The 21,460-nt window shown below is 36.7% G+C and overlaps 1 pseudogene; it reads left to right on the top strand.

Annotated features, from left to right (window-relative positions):
• The first annotated feature begins 415 nt into the window (after window positions 1-415).
• LOC122327234 lies at window positions 416-20,253 on the top strand (annotated as a pseudogene).
• The last annotated feature ends 1,207 nt before the right edge of the window (window positions 20,254-21,460 follow it).

The following is a 21,460-nucleotide window of genomic DNA, read 5'->3' on the forward strand; positions in this document are numbered from 1 at the left end:
ACTTAATACTGGAATATTTAATTGTATATATTTTTTCATTTGGTTAAAGCATGGTAAGCAAAATGCAAAACGTAAAAATGTTGGTTTGTAAATATGTAACATTTCTCCATTCATAAATGGGTCAGTTTAATAATAATAATAATAATAATAATAATAATAATAATAATAATAATAATAATAATAATAATAATAAATAAATAAATAAATAAATGAAAGAAAGAAAGAAAGAAAGAAAGAAAGAAAGAAGATATTCATTCATTAGTTTTCCTTCGAAATACAGGGTCCTGGTGAAAGTCGATAATCTTGAAAAGTAACACTGGTCATGTAAGTAAAGAAAGAATTTTCCATTATTTCCATTTTTTCCATGTTCCATAATTTTCCGTCTGCACCAATCCCCCTGCGTCTGTATTCAGTTCATTACGGTAGTGACATGCACATGATAGCTGAGGAAGTTATTTTGTTTCATCGGTTTGCTTCATTTCACTCTCGTACCTGGTCACAGGACATTAAAGGTGAGTTTTTGTTGGTTTTACATGTTTACTTGTTAAAACGGTTTTGTTTAATGAATCACGTAGCACTAAATATAGTCCAAATATAGTGCACACGTTTATTTACAGCAGTGTTGCTGGGAGATTTTCATGTCAATAATCACAGTAATCAGTGACAGACAGACACGACTATCACTTGGGTAAAGTTGGTTTTATAATCGCGCATTCACTCGTTTACGCGTTCAATAACTTAATAAATATAATATGTGTAAAAATAATGATGATGATGATGATGATGATTATTATTTATTTTATTTCTTTGCAAATTCTAATTAGCGACATTATTGACAACCTAATCCATAGAGGTAAGCGTGTTTTGATTTGTGCACATAGTAGTACGCAATGATGACTGACCGAAATTATTATTATATTTTTCAGATTGCGTTATTGAACGCGGAAATGTGTGAATGTGCGAATTATAAAACCAACTTTACCCAAGTACGACCGTCTGCTTGTTTGTCTGTCATGTTTATGCACATGACCATAAAGAAGCGACTCTAAAAACGAGTGCTGATGAATCTTTCGTGCATGCAGCCTGTGTGGCAATATAAAACAAACATTGCGAAGACAAAGACTGTTCTTCATTGATCAGAGGCTAAGTGGAGGACTTTGCCCCACGCTCACTGTCACTTGGTGCGCTCCAATCGACCGCAAGTGTCCTGTAAATTGGTCTTTACAGCTCAGGTAGAAATCTCGGGATAAGGGATCTACTTCACTTTTTTGCGGTTGAGAAGGAGAAATACACTAGTAAGACCAGTACGTATAGAAGCTGGAATTTGTATAAACGCACTGAGAAGGAGTGGATAAAGCTTGTTGGATTTTCCAGGTGTGTCTACAATACATTTGGTGTTTGCATAAGACACACCCATGCTTGTCAGTAGCTATTGTTGAACACTATACTGAATTGACCGCACCTTTAAACAGAAATTCTCACAGGATTGATATATAAACTGATATATAATAATATTGTTATTAGCAGTAGTGCCATCTTCATAATTATACATTTATTGCACGCTCTGTTTAGTTTTTCTAATGTTGCTAGCTACTGATGGGGCCTTATTAAAAAGAAGAAAATGATCAAACATCCCAAACAATTTCTTTCAAATTTGCCAGTTTGTACAATTACTTAAGGTTACATATAAAAACATAAAACTTAGCATGTTTAACTCAATAATGTAAAACGTGGAAAGAGGATTTAAAAAGCGTGCCTGACTAGGATATAGTAGCATTTTATCTTGACAATGTATAGATTAACATTTAGCTTTCTGACAGGTGAGCTCAAGGAGGTTTCTAGTTGAAATCTAATTTGCAGGGAAATTTGTGGAATGTGTTTTGTGTCCTGTCTCAAGAATCAGTTTGTTATTTTACTTTAGTAGTGTAGTTGGACAAAAACATAGTTTCATGTTCTGCATTTCTCTTTCTTCCGAAAGGTAGCCATGAAGACTCCGGCTCCCCTTCAGACTGATCTGAAGGTGAACACAGATGCCAGAATACAAAGAAACTATAGCAGTTCAAGGCTGGAAAATCGCTTTCTGTCTCAAGCTCCCTCAGTGTTGTCCCAGCATCAGCACACATCTCCATCCTGGGCCAAGCAGACCTCCATCTCTTCACAATGTCCAGCGCTCCAGCCAACCAGCCTGTCCTCCACCATGACCACCTCCTCTCTTCTGTCATCCACAACGAAGAGCTCACTATCCTCATCCTCTTCTCTGCTGAGCACTAAGAATACCCTCCTAATGAAGCCTTCACTTCATCCTCCAGTCCCATCCTCTCTAACCTCCTCTTATTCCCATAATCCTTTACTCTCTTACTCCAAAATGTCATCCAGTGCCACCCAACCTGTCTGCTCCTATCAGTCACCTTCAATGGAGAATAAAACTTGCTCAAATGAAAAGAGAGAAGCTGAAGACATGCATTTCTCACCTGAAGGGCTGCTGGGAGCAGCATCTAGCGAGGAGCCTAGACAGGTATGGAGTGATTTCCCCTTGCTTTGTAAAATTGTAAATTTTAAATTAATGTAGCATTTTTTTCACCAGATGTTTTAAAATTCCTTTTCCACAGATTTTTACTTGCATTACTTACATTTACTTACAAATACCTTGCAAGGACTGGTGTTTTCTTTGAGAAATGCAAATGTAGTTAACTATATTCTCTCTGTACATCATAACAGGATGCCATACATAAAAGCACTGAGGAGGATGACCAGATGCCTGTTTTGAATATGGATTTAGATGGAGAGGGGGAGCAGACTGTAGCTCCTCTTGAAGAGTTTGGGGTGCTTGAAGCAAGTGAGGATGAGCGTCTTGTGGAATTGAGGGAGAGAAAGGTGAGTCGAGTGAACACAGTTCAGGGGTTTGTGGGAACCTAAATTATGGTTACTAATGCTCTAACTTTACTATTTATTTTTAGCTTTGTTTATTTGCATTCTTTGGTGATTAGATTTAGAAAGTCAACACACGTGTGCATGTTAAATTTAGTCTTTTATTTTCCCTTAATTCCCTATATAAGAAAGGAGTGAATAATTCAGATTATTTGGAATTTTAACAGTAACATTTGGGTAGGCTTAATTAACACGATTATTGAACCAGCTTTATATATAATATTTTTAATCAGTCAACATTTCTTATGTGACACTTTTTTTCTTATGTCACTTTTGTTTGCCCTTCAGAACAACCTGCTGAATATGGTGTGCTGCTCCCTTGTCAATAAGAGCTGTACCCCGGGTCAGAAGGACTGGGATAAGAAGAGGAGTGTGTGGGCCGTTATTAAGGTTCTGGCCACAGAGATTACCACAGAAGACCCTGAGTTTCTCCTAAAGGTTGGTGTTTTCTGACTGTGTGAGTGTGTGGGGGTTATGTTGTTCAATGTTAAAAGGGTCATGAACAGAGAAATCAAAATACCCTTGATCTTTTGATATATAGGATGCCACTGTGCTATAAAAACATCCTGTAAGTTTCAGAACTCAAAACTTTGAACTGTTAGCCTGAAAACAGTGTATACTGAACCCAGTCTGCTAAAATGACAGGTTGTGGAACATAAAAATTCATGATATAAAAGTTTTGCTAAATACTGCCTGCTAATAGCATGGCCAGAGATCAAAACCTGCTTCGACAACACAGCCTGTTTAGCCCCAACTACTGATTCTCTCTCTCACACACACACGCACACATAGTATGTACATTTCTGAAAACAAGAAATTAGATATGAAAACTTGGAAACATAAAAACAAAACATTTTTATAGTGCAATGACATTTAATATGTTATGAACTGAAATTTTCAGGTCATGACCCTATTAACATATTTTTGCATATTTGTATTGGTTTTAGGTTGCGGTGTATACTAGGCAGGAACTAAACATTCGTATCACAGCCAACTTCCTGCTGGCATTGGCGGCCCATCTGCCTGGTTCTAAGCTGCATTTGAGAAGGTATTTTTGTGCTGCTGTACAGCTGCCATCTGATTGGCTGGAGGTGGCAAGGATCTATAGCACGGTGAGTTTTAATATTATTTATGTTACTGCTCTTAAGAAATGATCACTATATTTGTACTCATACCATGTTCATATGTTGATTATGGTTTTATTTTTTCATGCCTTTTAAATGTTTTTGTGCAGTGTTTCAGTAAATCTTTACCTTCCTGCCTGAAAAAAGCTCTGTCGGATAAATTTAAGCAGTTCACTGAATATCAGCTGGCGAAATACAATACACGGAAGCATCGCTGCAAACACAACAAGAAACGAAAGAAAGGAGAGGTAATATGTCAAAAACACTTAATAAATAATATTATAGATCAAAATATATAAAGTGGGCTGCAAGTGTCTGAGACCACTGAACATTCTTTAATAATTATATTTTAATATTAATATAAGAATAAAATTTGTAATTATTTTAAGACATTTCAAATCCCATATTTTAGTGTTGCACAAATCATACCAACATACAGTGATGAACACATTATCTCTTTCTAGTTATTTTTTGTCTTTCCACATTACTTTAAAATGTTTTTGTTTTTTACCCCTCTTCTTTCAGAAAATCTCTGCTGAACAATGGAAAAAATGGGGTGATCTTGTCAGAGTCGATGACTCCATTCTCAAAAAATATGTGAGCTTTACTGTGTTTGGTTTGATGTGTTTGATATCACATTGTAAATTACTATTGTACATTACATCTTCTGAATATCTTATGATACAGTTGGAGAGCCAGAATCGTACTGTAAAGGATAAAAAACAGAGTGAATTCAACCTTAAGAAGATGATAAAGCGCCTTCACATCAAAGAGTCTGCAGAACATGTCATGGCCATTCTGGGAAAAAAGTTAGTCCTACAACTTGGCATATTTGTCAATATTTTTTTATAACTGATTGCTTGGTCCAGTAACAGCCAGTCATAAGTGAGTATTTGTTGTCTGTCTGTGCATGCAGATACCCGAGTGATCTGAAGGCCTTCTCTCGCAGCGGTCTTAGTGGGGTTTGGGAGAGAGAGAGAGCTGGAAAGCCAATGAAACTTAAGCAGCCCGACACATGGGAATGCAAACTGAGTCAGGAGGGAAACAAAGCTGCCACCTGGGAGAAACTCATCGGTGTGGAAGAAGGACATGCACTGGGTCCATAACTGGATTATAGATTGATTATTTACTCAGACATAAGTGTATGGTGTTTTTTGTAATTGCAGATGGAAAATCTCTTCCTTTTATGGCAATGCTGAGGAACCTGAGGAACATGATCTCTGTGGGCATCAGTGAGAAACATCATACTAAGATCCTCAACAGACTGACCTCCAAAGTGAGTGTCTCTTAATTCAGTCTTTTGAACACTGAAAGGTATATAACATGATGAAAAAGTCATTTACAGGTTTAGTGTGTTTCTTCTTACAGAATGCTGTAATCCAGAGCAGACAGTTTCCTTTCCGCTTTCTGTCTGCATATAAAGTCATTTTGGAGCTCAGTAAATTTGGTAAGTGAAGGATGTATGAGGGATGTACTTGGATCAACATGTTTGTCAACCAGTCAGATTTTTGGGTAAGGTTTTCAGGCTGATTTTCAGGCTTCAACAACAGTTTCAAGCTATAATATTACTTAGGCCAGTAAAACGTAGCTTTAGGACTTTATTTTATTAAAACAAGAAAAAAAGATCCAGAAGCTTCATCTGAAAAATCATATCGACAGTTTATTCAAAGGTTTGGGGTCAGTATTTATTTATTTATATATTTAATTTATTCATGCTTTGTTTTTAGCAAGGCTGTATTGAATTGGGCAAAAGTGAGAGCAAAGACATTTGTAATGTTACAATATATTTTATTTCAAATATATATAGTTTTTTTTTTTTAACACACACATTCATCAGAATCCTGTAAAAATTACCACAATTCCACAAAAAAGTTTACTGTGTTTTTAAAGAAATAAATGCAGCTTTGCAAAAACACTGCAGCTTATTTCTCTACAAAACATTTTCCAGACCCCAAACCTTTCAACATCAGTGTACAATTATTGTAGTCCTCATGAAAAGCTTCTTGGGTATTGTAGTATTTTAATCTACAAAACTTTGGATTTCATTGGATATTGATGAATCTATATTAATCTAAATGAGAGAGCACAGTGTCTTCAATAGACCTGTACCTGAGGAAGTTTGAGTGACCTTTTCTCCTCTTTCAGCTGGTGGGCCTGCGGTCAAGGTGCCAAGCTCCAGAGAGGTCCTACAAGGGGTTCTCAAGAAATTGCCAAAGAGCAAACGATATCACCAGTACAGCTGGGAAACAACAGCACGCAAGAGACTGAGGATTACAATGAGCGTTCCCTTTGTCTACCGCTTATTCAATGCCAAACGCAATCTCCTAAAAAAAGCAAAGTGTGTATTGCTGAATATTGAGTATAATATAAAAAAACTTTACATAGTATAATCTTTTTATATCAAAATATATTAGTAAGTTTAGGGTAAGTTTATTTTACGTTGCATTTTGTTAGTCAGAGGCTGTACACTCAGGAGCTTCTGAACAAGTACTGCTGTGCTTTGGAGAAAGCGCTCCAGATCTCCTGCAAGTATAACATCCCGCCTCTCCCAGGACGCACTCTTGTGATCTGTAATACTAATTATTCAGAGGATCGGGACTGGAGTGGTGCAGCTGATGTCTGCTTGCCCCCTGAAAGCACAGAAGACATCGATGAGAATAAACTCTCTGCATCGGTCAGTTAACAGAATGGATTTTGTATGTTGTGTAACTAATTACATTTATGAAATTAGGCTTCAAATATAAATTAAACGTATTGTAAACTGTCTGTTCTGTAGGTACAAGAAGCTGCAATGCTTATGTGCATGATGATTAACTACTGTTGTGAAGATTCCCAAGTCATGCTGTTTAGCCACAAAGGCCTCCAGGAGTTCAAAATGAAGTCTGATGTCCTTTTGGATAATGTGAGACAAGCAATGAAGCAAGTTAATGTAAGATTTTCCCTTTTATTGTTAAAATATACTTACAAATCAAATACATTTTTGAAATTCACTAACAGTGTTATTAAATGATTAATTCTTTCTAAATGTAAAAAGGGTGGAAATAAGTATGCACCAATCTTATACTATAATGCTGTTTGATGTTCTTCATAATGAGATTATTTTTGGATGGTGTCATAAGTTTTTGTGTTTAAATCTGTCCCTCTTTCGGTTAGGATTTGAATGACTACAGTGTACAGTCTGCATGCATATCTTCCACTACATTCTTCACCAAGCTAACTGAAGAGAAGACTAAGGTGTGAGGCCCTTATGTGTTTATAGTTTTCCCAGAATACGTTAAGATTATTTTGCTTTTTACATGTCTGTTAAAATGTCTCCTTCCACAGCTTGATCGTATAGTTGTGTTTGAAAATTACTACCCCGACAGAAATTTAATGGCAGACATCAATAACTATCGGCAAGATATCAACCGTGATGCTGTTGTGATAGATGTGCTACATGGAAGCACGTATGCTAAACTTTACATTTTTTTTATTAAAATGTCAGCTGAAATGTGATCAGAATTCCTATTGTTGCAAATGAATAATTTGCCATTTGTTTTGAACAGGTCTCCAATGGATAATTTAAAATACAAACTGATCTCCAACACTGTAGAGCTTTGGGGGTTTAGTGAGCAGATCCTGAAGTAAGATCTTTAGTTAAAACATTAGTTGCTGTACTCAATATATGTTCTTTATTTATGCTGATTGTCTTGTGAAAAAAACGTATAATTAGCATAGGATCTACCAAATATTCACAATGTTCACTGACGTTCAAAAAGTTGGGGGTGGTAATTTTTTTTTTTCTTGTTTTCTTTGATCGTCATTAATGCACCATTTATTTGCTCAAAAAGAGTCAAAACAGTAATGTGAAAATAGTATCACATTAACATTTTAAAATGTATATTGTTCATTAGAGTTGTTCTGTGGTCGTAGGTTTGTCTCAGAGAGAGGCTCCTCGAGGATGCTGCAGCATGTGGAGCACATGGACAGAGTCTATAACATCCCGCCACCACAGGGTCAAAAAACTGAACCTGAGAGAACCGCTGAAGTCCTCTCACTCCCAGCAACACCAAAGTTTAGGTATAACTATTAAAAAACACTTGTGTTACAGTAAAATGTTCATCAGTCACTTTATGTTGGGTGACTGTGGTCCAGCATATATTCCAGTTAAAACCAGACAGGAAATAGTAAATAAAGCCCGTCTTCATCAGTCTCTTTTCTCTCTTTTCATAGATGGAAGGGTGTGCGAGTGTTCATCTCTTCTACATTCAGAGACATGCACGCAGAGAGGGATGTTCTTGTGCGTAGTGTGTTTCCTGAGCTCAGGAGACGAGCCGCTCCTCACTACCTCTACCTGCAGGAAGTGGAGCTGCGCTGGGGCGTCACAGAGGAGGAGTCTAACCGTGCTGTGGAGCTCTGTCTGTCAGAGGTCTGTCGCAGCCAGCTGCTGCTCGGGATTCTGGGAGAGAGATACGGCCTTGTGCCGCCCCGCCCCTCCCTAACTGAGCTTCCTCAGTACAGCTGGGTAATTACGTCTATTTGTCTGATAGATGCTTTATCAGAAGTGTGATGCAGGTGATTATTATTAAGCACGTACAGTCTTGCCGCTTAACAAGTTTGTTTAATGTTAATGGAGTTAATGTTGACGAGAATATTGCAAGCAAAATTACAGAGGCAAATTAAAAAATACAAATAAACAAATTTTTAGAATTTTGGGAGTTTTTTTTTCAAAGACAAAATACTTTGATTGATTAAGCCAGAATAAATTGAACAAAGGTAAGAGAAAATATAAGTAAATTTTGTCTTTTGACCTTTCTACATAGCAAATTTTATCATGCAGAATTAAAAATATTAAGCAGCACAACTTTCAACATTTTTGGCACTACCAACATTACAGATAATAAGAAGTGTTTCTTGATACTAATATTTGCCAGTTTACCTATTTTTTTTTCTTTACATTTGCTGTCATTTTAAATCTCACTCAAATCTTTTAAAAACACTAATAATTTGCTGTAACATTAAATTTAACATTGTATGACACTGGTTTGGGCTGTTTGTCCTGAGGTTTTATGAATTGTTCATGCTTCTTTCTGCCAGCTGAACTCTGAGCCTGATGGGTTGTCCATCACTGAAATGGAGATTCGACAGTTTCAAGCTCTGTATCCAGACTCTGCCCAGAGCCGCATGTTCTTCTACTTCAGGTCACCTCGTTTCGCTAGGTATACATTTATTTATTATTTATCTGCTGATTAAATTAATTTTGTAGTTGACTGACGACAGCCTAGGAATTAAATAATGGAAAATATCAACTGCAAGCAGATGTTTCTGAATCTCTGTTATTTACAGTAGATACAGTACATCACATGACCTACTTTAATGTGTTTGTATGTTTAGTTCGGTGCCAGTGGCATGGAGGACAGACTTCGTGGCAGAATCCAAAGAAGCTGAAGCTAAAATGAACAGCTTAAAAACATGGATCCAGAACAACGACTTCAAAGTGACAGAAAAGTGAGTTTAGTTCGTTTGTTTTGTCAGCACAGTGAGTGTTCCTGTTTTTACGTTTGCACTGCTTCATATTCTCCTAGTTATCCCTGTGAATGGGGTGGGGTGGTGGATGGAAAGCCCTATCTGAAAGATCTGGAGAAATTCAGGAGGGCAGTGCTGGAGGATATCTGGGAAACCATACAGCAGCTCTTTGTGGAGGTCAGACTATGTTCAAAACATAAAAAAGCAGTTTTTGTTTAGTTTTTGTTTGTTTGTGTTTTATGAGGCCACTCAGTCACTGTTTGAAACATCAGTTAAAAGATAATAATTTAAACAATGAGGAAGGATGATGTGGATATATAGTCTGTCAGTATCTGAGATATCTGACAGACGGGTCCTGCATTTTTGTGTAATTGGTATATCATACAGAGGGCATAATCCAAAAGTTATGATCAAATTTCATTGACAAAAGCTTTTTATTTTTTGTTTTAAATTAGTTTCTACAGACATCTTGATATATGAACCCCTTTACACCCACTCTTTAACATTTCTTAATTACTTAGTAGAGTTTCATCCTATCCATAACTTATTTTCTTGTTTTGTAGGAGACAGATGAAGATGTGGATTTAGAGATTAAGGAGCAGGAAGTACATCAGGATGCCCAACAGCAGCAGTTTCACGGCAGGGCAAAACTTATTTCTTTGGCTACAGAAAAAGTTCAGGAATGTCAGCAAAAAGGAGGAATTCTGATGGTTGAGGGAAATCCTGGAGAGGGAAAGACTGTGTTCATGGTAACTGTACATTTTATAAATAACGTTGTTTTTGGGTATGAATCTTTCTGAACCAAGATCTTAATCTAAATATCTCTGTGTCATCTATTTTTATTAAGGCTGCCCTGGCCCAGGCACTCAAATCCTCTGTCAAAAACAGAAAAGCCCCTCTGTGTGATGTCATATCCTACTCTACAGATGCTAGCCAGTCAGCTTGCAGTGTTGAGCAGCTTCTTCGCTGTCTTGTTCAGTGGATGAGGAAAAGAAAAGAAGATGTGGAATTCCCTCCAAACACATCTTACAAGTAAGGAAGGATCTGATGTAAAATGCATAATTTCATTAAAAAGTCATTTTATAATTACTGTCTTATTGTACTACAGAGACTTGTTGTCTGACTTCCACTTGAACTTGAATGACCGGAACAAAGAGCCACTAGCATTGCTTATTGATGGGGCGGACCGTATCCATGACAGTAGAGGTCAAAGGGTGTCAGAATGGATCCCACAGCACATTCCTAAAGTAAGAGAGAGGAACATGCACGCATGAAAACACACACTTACTGTAAATAAGTGAAGTTACAAATGAATAAACTTTCTCATCAATCTGTCACTGTCCTCTCAGGGTGTCTGTTTGGTCCTGAGTGTTACTTCAGAATCATCCCTACAAAACACTGTTAGCACAAGAAAAGGTACCGTGTCATTTCCCCTGGGGCAGCTATCTTTACCTGACAAGAAGGAGATTGTCCAGAAGCAGCTTGTTGAGTTTGGAAAGAAACTGAGCGATTCTGCTTTCAATAACCAGGTGAACCTGATTATTTGCTGTTTGAGTAATTTAACGAAGAAATAAATTTTTGGCACATCTAGTACAATTATCATTGTGTTTCCCCTTTAGCTTCAGACACTGCTGATGAAGAAAGGCTCTGTGAGTCCACTCTACCTCCATTTGGCCTGTGAGGAGCTTAAGAATTATGCCTCCTTTGAGAAGGTAAATTAATTTTTAAAGAATTTATCATTTTTTAACATGTTTTTTAGTTATATACAATGTTATTTTGAAAAAGAGGTGTATAGTTGAGCATAATATTCATAATGGAGTTTGTCATTTAGATGAAGGACAGCCTCCAGTCTCTTCCTCAGTCTCTTGGTGAGCTGGTGCAGCACAGTCTGCTGAGGCTGCAAGATCAATATTGCAGAGCAGGACTGGGATGGGCATTAGCTACTCTTGCCATCAGCTCTACTGGTAAACACACTAGTATTTATTGCTCCACAAGAACCATTTAATATACTGCTGTGTTACAATGCTGTGTTAATTCTTTAAATTTGGCTTTTTGTTGTGTTGGTCCATTGTTTACCATATTATAAATAAACAAATAAATGTATTTATTGCATTGAATATATTAAAGAATATATTTCACATTTATAATATAAAATCTGTGTATGTGTATGTGTATATGTATATATTTTGTGCAAAAACATTTTTTTATTTTTAATTGACTGACTTTTACTTGAAGATAAATATGTCTAATTACTTTCTTTCACAGGACTGTGGGAGAGTTCACTCTACACTATACTGAACATATGCAACGATTTAAACTCCAGAGGTGGGCTGGTGACCTGGCAGGAAATTCTTCATATAGCAAGGCATCCAGAGAGCCGTGTTCCCATGGCAATATTCTCTCAGCTAGCTCGAACTTTGCACAGGTACAGCCCGGTGAAATATAAAGACATAAGGAGAAACTATTGACAAGGAATAATTTGTTTGGTCGTTCTTCTAATGTAGCCTGATTGGACCGTCTCATGGTCAAGGCTCAGATGACCTCCTAATTTTGACCCATCCAGAGGTGAAGTCAGCCTTTGAACATCTGTATCTGTCTACTGAGGAGAGTAGAACCAGAGCTCATCTGATAATTGCAGGTAAAAGAAATGCATGTAAATCATGTTGCTTTTTGTGTTTATATTTGGGGTACAGTAAAAAAAAAAAAATTGTGAAGGAAATTATTATTTTTCTGTAGCAAGGAAGTATTAAATTGAAACTTACATTGTTACACAATATTTTTATTTGAAATAAATTTAAAGACATATTGGATATTTTTTTGAAGGATCAGATGGCACTGAAGACTCGAGTAATGGCTGCTTTTGGCAGTTTTGCTTCACAGGAATAAATTACATTTTAAAATAAAATGTAAAAATTTTAAATGTAATGTATAATAATATTTCACAATACTGTATTAATGTATTTTTGATCCAATAAATGCAGCCTTGATGAACATCAGAGAATTCTTCCAAACTTTTGAAAGGTAATATACGTTTTTATATTTATTTCTGTGTCATTTTTCTCAGCTCACCTTTGGGTGCAGTCAAATCCTCAGGGGAAGGACACATTTCTTCACTCTGATGCTGATATTCTGTCTCAACTCCCTGCACACCTGGTCAGTGTCCTCCTGCTCTCTTCTTGGATAGTTCAGCTTCAGAGACCAGTGTGAGGTTATAAAACTCAGAAATGTCTCTTCTCTCTCTGTGCTCAGATGGGCAGTAATCAGTGGGAGCCTTTGTGTTTTCTGCTGTCCAGTTACTACTTCCTCTATGCTAATGTGCGGCAGGGCTTATTCACCAACTTCTGAAACCTACATTTTGTTTGGTAAGAGAGCTTTAAAGCTTTTAATTTTAACAGTAGTATGTTCTTTATATATCATAGATTGTATTGATTGTTTTTCCTTTTATCCATTAAGGCCAAAAATATGAGACCAATCAGGTGCAAGCTAAAAGATCAGCAGGTATTTTACATTTCTGTTGTTGTATTTTTTTATAAAAACCAAAGTACTTGAAAAAGTACTTAAAATAGTTTCATGTTCATAATGTGTCCTCAATGAGTTAGAATGTGTACTGAATATACAAATCACAATTTATGTGGTAAATCCAAATTCATATGTGTTTTTCAGATAACATGAAGGATTTTAAAGACTGTCTGAGTTTTCTGAAGCGTCACAGCCTTCTCTTCTCCCAGTGGCCTGCTCTCTTTGTACAAACGGCTCTTAATGAACCTTGTGACAGCTCTGCCCATTTGTGGGCAGAAAGCATGATGAGAAATGGAGGAGTGCATGCTGTAAAATGGTTAAACTACACAGATGCAGCACAAAAAGAAGTCAGGTATTATTATTGGTTCTTAAAAATGGTATATCATTATCATATTCTGAGTTTAAACAGTCATTTACAAGTCGAAATTAATAGATTGTGGTTTAGGGGCTTATCTATAAAATGTTTTATTTATATTTCAATTCAGATTTAATTTAATAATTTAGTTTCAGACTTTTTTTTTGTGTGTGTGTGTGTGTGTGTGTGTGTGTGTGTGTGTGTGTGTGTTTTTAATCTTGTTTTTTTTTCTGTTCAGTAAGCTGGTTTCTACCTTCCACTCTGAGCCGAGTTGTGTGGCTGTGAGTCCTGATGGAAAACTTATAGCAGTGGGGACCGGAGACGGAACAATTCACTTCCTGCATACAGAGACTGGACAGGTGGCAGTCTAAAACAAAATAAACATTACTTTTTATGTGATTTATGATATTTCAGTGGACATCAATGGCTTTTCATTAATTTTTTTGCATACAGGAAGTCAAGTCATTGATGAGCAGTGGTGATGGGATTTCTGGATGCATCTTCCTTGGGGAGGAGCTTCTGGCAACAACCTCATTTGATGGGCAGGTGGAGGTGTGGGATGATGTTGCAAGTGGTTGCAGGTAACTTTTTTTTAAATCTCAAAAGTAGAGTGTATTTAGCAAAAGAAAGAAGGAAATGAATAAAAGATGAATAACTTGTGGAAAATATTTAATCACTTTAAGAACTGGCCATATGAATGCCCACTCCAACAAGATCACAGGATGTGATGTCAGTCCAGACAGAAAACTCTTTGCTACTGTCTCACTAGACTTAAATTTAAAGGTAAATTTAAAGGCTTATTTCTGAACTACATGTGGTGTTGTGCTGTTGTTTTGAAGTATTCATCATTCATGTGGCTGTACTCAGGTGTGGTCAGTGCAGAAGAGCACAGAAGTGGCTTCTCTCATGAATCCTTCTCCTCTGAACTGTGTGAACTTTGACCTTGAGGGTCAGCTCGTGGCAGTGGGATGCTGGGATGGAGGCGTTCGGTTGTGGAACTGGCTTGAACAGAAGAACGTTACGGTGAGGAATGACACCAAAGACATGTTATTAAAATAAAATAAAATAATTTGTCTTCTCCTTAGACTCTGTTAGGTCATGAGAGCTCGGGTGCGGAGTGTGTCTTTCTCTCCTGCTCCTTCATGTTGTGCTCAGGCTGTCTGTCAGGAGAAGTGCGGCTCTGGTCGGTGACAGCAGCTTCTTGTGTGGGAAGTTATCATGCTCACACGCGGCTCCACGCAGTCACTAAACTTCCTGCAGGAGGAAACCTCTTGCTGAGCGCTGGACATGACAGTGTGGTGAGGAACATTATCTGACAGTCTTCAGTTCTTAGATTTTGTTAAAGTGATTCACTCTGCCATGCATCCTGACATTTATTATTGACTGTATATTTTTCTGTCTAGGTTCATGTATGGTCTGGTGGTCTTGGGAAAACTATTGCTGTACTGGGAGAGGAAAAGGTACTTTTATGTTCTTAAATAGAATTGCTTCCTATTTTAGTATTTTTACTATTTATGAATGTTAATTCAGCCTGAACCGCTTGATTTATAGACTTCAAACTGACTTTTTTTGTTTGACATTAATTCTGTCTCTGTTGGTCTTTGTAAACTTTTATTTCTGAACTCGTTTGTGTAATATTTATGCATGTTTTAAATAACTTAAATTTAGGAGATTGAAGTATTTGAATTACAAAGAATTTTAAAATTCAGATTTAAAATGAGAAAATCTTCCATCAATGCCATTAGTCTTCTGATATAATGCAATCTTTAAAGTGCAAAGACGGCTCTGATTTATTTCATTTCCTGTTAAAGTTTAAGCTTTCTTAAAACATCAACAATATTATTTGACCTCCTTGTAAGCACAGAAGGCTTCAAGACTTCAGGACATCCAAATAATTTTAGTTAAGTACCTTTTACAGATGATGTTATTTAATCATCATTTGCAGATACCATCACTGCAGCAACAAAAGCGCACTAGACATAGAAATGAAGATGAAGCTAATGCTCTGTTTGTGGCTGTAACTGGTGAATATGCTGCTGTGGGTTATCATGGAGACGGTATCAAAATGTTCAATTTAAAATCAGGTAAATAAACATTTACATCCAGCATCATGTCAACCTGAGTGCTAACATTCTTAAACTGCTTATCATTCAGTAAATATAGAGTAGAACCAAAACTCATCCCAAAATGCTTTGTGCTGTAGGAGAGAAGGTTTGGTCCAGTAAGGACCTCCCAGTGTCCATGCTCTGCCTCATGTGGATGAAGGTCAAAGAAACAGAGCTGCTGATGTCGGGGGCATGGATCACCGTCTCAGAGTCTGGGAAAGACAAGGAGATAATCCAGAAAAGCTTGTGCTGATAGGATCTTTTGGTGTGCAGAAGGGACCTATTCTCGCTCTGGCACAAAACTCTACCTGCGTGGCTTCTGCGTCTGGTCAGTGTATGCAAAATATTTCAGATGTTTAACAGTTTTTGCAAACTCACTTGATCTTATTTTTACATTCAGATTACCTTTGGGATGATCTTTTAATGTAATTTTATTTCATATTGTATGTTTCTAAGTATTTTGAATATATTTTGTTGTATTTAAAATCTCCTTTTGTTTTAGATGACTTCACTATTGCTCTGTGGTTGAAGAATAATTTGACTTCTAAGCCCTGGATTGACCCAAAGGTGATGTGTATTCTGAGAGGTCACAATGGAGGGGTCACATGCCTTGCCTTCAGTCCTGATGAGAAAGAGTTGCTCTCAGGAGGGAAAGATCAGGTACTTTCTCCACTGAGAATGTATTACTGGAAGAAATGGAAGGAAACACCACATTTCTGTCACACTCATTTTAAACCCACTCTTTTCTAATAGGCTTTGATGATATGGAAGACAGTCGCTTCTCCTCCAGTTCTTTCCCAGACCATTTCTAATTGCCACGGAGACTGGATTACAGGATGTGCCTGGACATCATCTGCTGTGGTGAGAAAGACATTTACAAAGTGCTGTTTTTATTTTATCATTTTATTAACTGCTGATTCTGACTGCAACTGAATACAAAACTTCTCTCACACCTCAGCTCAGCTGCTCCAGTGACTGTAAGATGCGGATGTGGGATATCCAGACAGGACGTTTGCTGAGAGAGATCCTCTCTAGTTCATCTCTGAGCACATTGTGCTGTTGGGTAAGACAGCGGTGCCATATTGAAAAGACAAACAGAAGTGTAAGCTGTTAATATTTACGTAGTTTTAATGTCTTTAGGAGGAGTATGTAATGTCAGGCTCTACAGATGGACTGCTGATGGTTTGGAAGTGGGAATCAGGGGTAGAAATCACCAGGATCCAGGCCCACAAGTCACGTCTCCATCACTGCACTGTTGTCTCTCAGCCAGGTGCACTGACTAATACACACAATGGATAAATATGGATATGTAGCTTCCTCATATAGAAAAAAAAAATCATAGCAAAATAATTTTTTTGCACACAGATCTGGAAAAGAATTTAAAACCGGAAGACTTACTGGTAGCTTCAGCATCAGAAGATGGCACTGTTAAACTCTGGCATCCACTGCAGGTAACAGCTTTTCATTAATAATTCATTTATTTACATAAAAACCTGTGTTTAAATAATTTCCAGAGATTAATTCTAGGCAAGTATAATATATCGATATCATACAGGTCATCAGTTGATGTTAAATTTAAGTGTTTTATTGTTATTTATAAGAGAAAGCAAAGAATTTTAGTACTGTGTAAATTTTTGCCCAATACCAAATGTTTTTCTTATTGACATCAAATGAAAATAATTTTCATCTTATCTACATCATCCAGAATTTGAATACCAGTGTATTCCTAATATATTCTAACCAATTGTTTTCACAGGTACAGCATCACAGTACTCTGTACGGTCACAGTGCAGAAATCCAGTCTTTAGTGTGTAAAGAGGATGGACCACCAGAGTTCCTCACTGTCTCAGTGGATCGTTCCCTCAGGTCCTGGAGCATCGTCACAGCAATGGGTACAGCAAATGGTCAAAAAATCATGATCTAAAATCATTAAAAATTCGCAACACTTTTTTTTTCCTGTAAAAAGTAATGCATCCAAATGTAGCATTTGATTAGTATTAATAACTTGCCTTTTTTGTATACATTAATCTACAGAAAGCCCTCGCTGTCAGAAGGGCAGTGTCAGAGCTCTGTGTTTCTTGGGTACTGATGATCTCATGGTGTGTGGTTATGACACAGGCAGATTAGAGATATGGCATCAGAATTCAATGGTTTACTGGAAGAAGGTAATCAAGAACTATAATTATTACTTGTTAATACAAATACAAAGTCTTTCATCTGGAAATGTCAGAGTGTAGAGCTCTGTGTGTGTTGTTTGAAGGTCAGTGATGGGAGCTTATGTGCGGTCACTGAGATGCCTGACGACGAGCTGGCGGTGAGTTGCAGCGACTGCTCTGTATGTGTCTGGAAACTGGAGCGGGACTCCAAGAAGTGCATTGTGGGGTAATGATTTTTAACACACACACACATACATATTTCTCATTATCTTTAAAAGTGCATTTTGCTGTAATATTAATACTAGTGTAATGTATACTTTTGTTTACATTTGTTATTTTTTTTATGGATAATTTCAAGTAAATTTACATTTATATAAACAAAATTGTGTCTATTTTTATTATTTTATTATTGGTTGTTTTTTTTTTTGTTTTCTTCTAGACTCAATAATGTATCTTCATACAAAGTGGAGTCTCCTGTGAGAGCTTTTGTTCTACTGTGGCAGTCTGTTTGGAGCATGTACGGATGGAAAAATCATTGATGTGGTCTCTACTAAAGACTGGACCAAAGAATCTTATAAGTAAATAAACACAAATTTTATACATGTAGAAGCTGTCCCTATAGCACTCCTCTATTAAATATTTTTAACAAGTAGTAATGTATGTGTTTTATTGTAGCTGGGCAAACGAGGTACGTCCTCTCGGCGTAATAGAGAACGATAGCAAAAGTTTTTGGCTTTTTGGACAAAAAAAGAGCATACTGTACCTTGGCATCCTTGTAAGTTCATCATCTTTAATTATCATGTGATATTGACATTGGCGGTGAAAATTGTTATTTTAATCTGAAACGATCTCTTTCAGATGTCTGTGAATCCAAGTGGATCTCACCACATAAATTTTTGTGAAGATGCAGTAGGCCAGAGCCTGGAAAACTTAGAACGAGAGGAGGAAGAGCAGGAGAATCAGGAGGAAGAGCAGCAGAATCGGGAGGAAAATCAGCAGAATCAGGAGGAAGAGCAGGAGAATCAGGATGAAGAGGAGGAGAATGAGGAGGAAGAGCAGCAGCAGCAGCATCAGGAGAAGCTGAGTGAGGAACAGCGGAGGGAGAGACGAAAGGCAATCCAGAGGGCAGGAGAGGTCAGCTCCTGGATCACAGCTGCAGCGGTGAAGAACGGTAGACCTGTTTTAATGTTCTGATTAGGAATTGTGTGGGTGATTTACAGCACACAAACAAAAACATAAAAGTTAGTGGTGAAAAAGCTTATTTTGTTATAAAATGTAATGCATATTTTTTACATCTTTGCAGATTGTAAAATGATACGTCAATAAAAAAAAATATTTTTGTCATTTGGCTAAAAATCTAAACAATAAGCCATTCCTTTTTAGTAGTCATAAAGTGAAATAATTATTGATTTGATTTGTTTTTAAGTCACATTGGGTTTTTTTGTTTTTTTGTTTTTTGTTTTTTTACAGATTTTTTGTGTGTGTGGCGATTGTAAAGGGAACATGTGGTTTAATCAGCCTCCTAACCTGTCCACCTGGACTCAGAGAAGACCGGCAAGTATCTTCATATTCTCTCATAGATATGATCATATGTCAATCACGTGTTTCTGATTGTTTGTGTGACTGGTCTGTAGGTGCACACAGACAAAGTGAGTGTTCTGCGGCTTACAGAGAGCCTCATCATCTCAGCATCCCATGACAGAACGGTCAAACTGTGGGACAGACAAACTAAGAAACAGGTATTTTAACTCTTGCTTTTATGTGTGTGTGTGTACCAGTGTTTATTTCGTCTGCTTTCTGTTGTTTGCTCATTTTCTGTATTTCACAGGTGGGCATGTTTGTTTGTGGAGGCCCTGTCCAGGTGCTGGAGGTGAACCCACGTGACCCGAAGGAATTTGTTTGTGCTGATACACAGGGTCAGCTGTACTTCCTGTCATGGAAAGGTTGATTTCTGGAGCATCAGGGATCAAAGGCCTAAGCCTTTATTTGAAGAATGTTTGATTTAATAATAAATTTGGCAACCATTTAAATGTTTAAATACATTAAGTAATTTTTTTAAGCATGGTACATCCTTTATGTATGACAAGCTTGTTTTGGTAAATGGGTGAATAATTATGTTCCTTAATTTTGCACTTTTTAAAATGTTTGGTGTTTTGAAGCCTTGGGAGTGACAGAAGGGATTCCAGGGATAATTTCTATTTATTTTGTTTACTCTTGAAACATCCAATGTACATCATACAATTATGCAAATATATAACACCTTTCTATATCTATAAACTGATCACTGGACACTAAATTTGAATACTAGATTCAGTAGTAGTTCCTGTTTTTTTTCTAAAATTTATTGCATTTAAATGAAGGAGAGCATCAAATTTCCCAATTGTTTTAGAGAACATTCTTGTGATCATCTCTAATTCATTGCAGTTTGTTTTAAATCTGAACATTCTTAGTTGCAGGAAAAGTTATGGGATTTACTATGTGCCTTGTCTCAGTTATTAATACAGATAGCCTGTATATATAATTTCCTTTATTTATGAATGCAATAAAACCACAAATTCTCATTCTGTTTCTTTGTGACTCCCAATAGCCTATATGACTTCTTACTAGGATTATTTCACCCCAAAATGAAAATGATGTAATTAATTACTCACCCTCACATTGTTCCAAACCCGTAAGACCTTCGTTCATCTTCAGGACACAGATTAGGATATTAACGACACAGTAATTAATGGCAGAAGTTTCTTTCTTGGGTGAACTTTTTACCACCTTCACTAATGCTTGTTTTTTTTTTTTTTTTTTTTTTTTTGCAAAAGGTCCCACTTTACGTAATGGTCCTACATTTTCTCTTGTAAAGTAGGAGCAAAATGGCAGACAATAATGTTGGAGTGAAATATTCCACAAATTGATCCTCCTAGGGATGAGTTCTTGTACGCAAATATAAAACATCTATTTCTCCATAGGCAGGTCATTTGACTTAAAAAAAAAAAAAACTTTTCCTTCTAAAATATAGTACATTTACTGTCGATAGTTGGTAGTCTTTAAAACTAAAACCGTGATAGAGGGAAAGCTTTTCTTGTTCTGAGACGCCTCCTCTACCGAGCTTTCATTGCGTCTGTATTCGGTTCATTACGGTAGTGTTAGTGACATACGCATTATGGGCAAAGACGTCAAAAAGTTTGTCAGTAGGTCGGTTTGCTTCCTTTAACACAATACCTGCTTACAAAGTATCAAAGGTGAGGTGTTTTCTTTATTTTATTTTTTTGTTATTTTACCGAAGGAACCGTACAGCACGTAATAATCCAAATATAGGCCTGGTGCATGCGTTTATTTACAACGGTAATGCTAAATATTACTTGTGTTGCTCGGCGATTTATAATCACTGCAGTGCCAGGCTGACTGGATTGTCTGCATGTGTATCTGTTGTGTTTGTGCACATTTATGACCATGCCATGATAAAGAAGTGGTTGTAAAAATAAAGATAGGATGTGTTATTGCAGAGATGAGGAGTGCTGATGTGCCACGTGTTTATATATATAATATATATATAATATATAATTATTTGGGGCATAAGAAAAAGGAAACCCCCACATTTTTTGATGTTTACTTGTTGTTCTATTCACCAATGAGTTTGTAGGTTTCAAGTTAATTTTAACAAACTATTGTACGAATGTGATTCTCAACTATGTTTTAAGAAAGATTGCATAACTTGTCCATAAAAAATTCTATACAATGCATCTGTATATTGAATCTAATTTGCATATTAATGTG

The sequence above is a fragment of the Puntigrus tetrazona genome, chromosome 2 (genome assembly GCF_018831695.1).
Source record: "Puntigrus tetrazona isolate hp1 chromosome 2, ASM1883169v1, whole genome shotgun sequence".
Lineage (NCBI taxonomy): Eukaryota > Metazoa > Chordata > Actinopteri > Cypriniformes > Cyprinidae > Puntigrus > Puntigrus tetrazona.